Here is a 2867-nt window from a genome sequence, read left to right on the forward strand (position 1 = left end):
AAGCTTAGAGTGGATGTTCAAACCTTCAGACAGAAAGAAGGAGAATCCCTCTATGAAGCTTGGGAGAGGTACAAGCAACTGACCAAAAAGTGTCCTTCTGACATGCTTTCAGAATGGACCATTCTAGATATATTCTATTATGGTCTGTCTGAGTTATCAAAGATGTCACTGGACCATTCTGCAGGTGGATCCATTCACCTAAAAAAAACGCTTGCAGAAGCTTAAGAACTCATTGACATGGTTGCTAATAACCAGTTCATGTACACTTCTGAAAGGAATCCTGTGAATAATGGGACGCCTATGAAGAAGTGAGTTCTTGAAATTGACACTCTAAATGCTATATTGGCTCAGAATAAAATATTAACTCAGCAAGTCAATATTATTTCTCAGAGTCTGAATGGAATGCAAGCTGCATCCAACAGTACTCAAGAGGCATCTTCTGAAGAAGAAGCTTATGATCCTGAGAACCCTGCAATAGCAGAGGTGAATTACATGGGTGAACCATATGGAAACACCTATAATCCCTCATGGAGAAATCACCCAAATCTCTCATGGAAGGATCAACAAAAGCCTCAACAAGGCTTTAATAATGGTGGAAGAAATAGGTTTAACAATAGCAAGCCTTTTCCGTCATCCACTCAGCAACAGACAGAGAATTTTGAGCAGAACCCATCTAGCTTAGTAAATATAATCTCTGATCTATCTAAGGCCACTTTAAGTTTCATGAATGAAACAAGGTCTTCCATTAGAAATTTGGAGGCACAAGTGGGCCAGCTGAGTAAAAGGGTCACTAAAATCCCTCCTAGTACTCTCCCAAGTAATACAGAAGAAAATCCAAAAGGAGAGTGCAAGGCCATTGAATTGACCATCATGGCCGAACGCAAAAGAGAGGAGGAGGACGTGAATCCCAGTGAGGAAGACCTCCTGGGACATCCAATGATCAATAAGGAGTTTCCCTCTGAGGAACCAAAGGAATCTGAGACTCATCTAGAGACCATAGAGATTCCATTGAACCTCCTTATGCCATTCATAAGCTCTGATGAGTATTCTTCCTCTGAACAGAATGAAGATGTTACTGAAGAGCAAGTTGCCAAGTACCTTGGTGCAATCATGAAGCTGAATGCCAAAGTATTTGGTAATGAGACTTGGGAAGGAGAACCTCCCTTGCTCACCAATGAACTACGTGATCTGGATCAACTGACATTGCCTCAGAAGAAACAGGATCCTGGAAAGTTCTTAATACCTTGTACCATAGGCACCATGACCTTTGAGAAGGCTCTATGTGACCTTGGGTCAGGGATAAACCTCATGCCCCTCTCTGTAATGGAGAAACTGGGAATCTTTGAGGTACAAGCTGCCAGAATCTTACTAGAGATGGCAGACAACTTAAGAAAGCAGGCTTATGGACTAGTAGAGGACATGTTAGTAAAGGTTGAAGACCTTTACATCCCTGCAGATTTCATAATCCTATATACTGGGAAGGAGGAGGATGAATCCATCATCCTTAGAAGACCTTTCCTAGCCACAGCAAGAGCTGTGATTGATGTAGACAGAGGAGAATTGATCCTTCAACTAAATGAGGATAACCTTGTGTTTAAAACTCAAGGATCTCCTTCTGTAACCATGGAGAGAAAGCATGAAAAGCTTCTCTCACTGCAGAGTTAACCAAAGCCCCCACAGTCAAACTCTAAGTTTGGTGTTGGGAGGTTCCAACCTTGCTCTGATTATCCGTGAGGCTCCATGAGAGCTCACTGTCAAGCTATTGACATTAAAGAAGCGCTTGTTGGGAGGCAACCCAATGTTATTTAATCATTTTTATTTTATTTTCTCTTTGCTATTTCATGTTTTATTAGGTTGATGATCATGTGGAGTCACAAAAACTACTGAAAAATCAAAAATAGAATAAAAAACAGCATTGAAAATAGAACACCCTGAAGGAAGGGCTTACTGGCGTTTAAACGCCAATAAGGAGCATCTGGCTGGCGTTTAACGCCAGAACAGAGCATGAAACTGGCATTAAACACCAGAAACAAGCAGCAATCTGGCGTTTAAGTGCCAGGATTGCACCCAGAGGAAAGCTGGCGTTAAACGCCAGACACAAGCATCAGAGTGGCGTTAAACGCCAGAAACATGCACCATACTGGCGTTCAATGCCAGAAACATGCTGCAGACTGGCGTTGAACGCCCAAAACAAGCATGGAAGTGGCGTTTAACGCCAGAAACATGCTGCAGTCTGGTGTTAAATGCCAGGATTGCATATATAGGGCGTTTTACATGCCTCAAAGGTGAAGGGATGAGAAATCGTCAAACACCTCAGGATCTGTGGACCCCACAGGATTCCCACAGGATCTGTGGACCCCACAGGATCCCCACTTACCTTTCTTCTCTCCTCTTCGCACCTTTTCATATCACTCTTCCCCAAATATCCCTCACCAATCAACTCAATCACTCTTTCCCATCACCTCTTCACCACTCACATCCATCCTCTCTTCCCCAAAAGAAAAAACCCCACCTACCTTTAAATTCAAAATAATTTTCCTTTGTTTTTTGTTTTTCCATAACCATTCATGGCACCAAAGGCCAGAGAATCCTCTAGAAAGAGGAAAGGGAAGGCAATTGCTTCCACCTATGAGTCATGGGAGATGGAGAGATTCATCTCTAAGGTCCATCAAGACCACTTCTATGAAGTTGTGGCCAAGAAGAAAGTGATCCCTGAGGTTCCTTTCAAACTCAAAAAGAATGAGTATCCAGAGATCCGACTTGAGATCCAAAGAAGAGGTTGGGAAGTCCTCACCAACCCCATTCAACAAGTCGGGATCTTAATGGTTTAAGAGTTCTATGCAAACGCATGGGTCACTAGAAACCAT

General features: G+C 42.7%; 1 non-coding gene across 1 annotated transcript; it reads right to left on the reverse strand.

Moving 5' to 3' along the window:
* LOC112787857 (small nucleolar RNA R71) lies at positions 1 to 108 on the reverse strand. Its single transcript, XR_003195245.1, has one exon. It is a non-coding gene; the product is annotated as a small nucleolar RNA R71 (small nucleolar RNA).
* Between the last annotated feature and the right edge of the window lie 2759 nt (positions 109 to 2867).

The sequence above is a fragment of the Arachis hypogaea genome, chromosome 20, assembly GCF_003086295.3.
Source record: "Arachis hypogaea cultivar Tifrunner chromosome 20, arahy.Tifrunner.gnm2.J5K5, whole genome shotgun sequence".
Classification (NCBI taxonomy): Eukaryota; Viridiplantae; Streptophyta; class Magnoliopsida; order Fabales; family Fabaceae; genus Arachis; species Arachis hypogaea.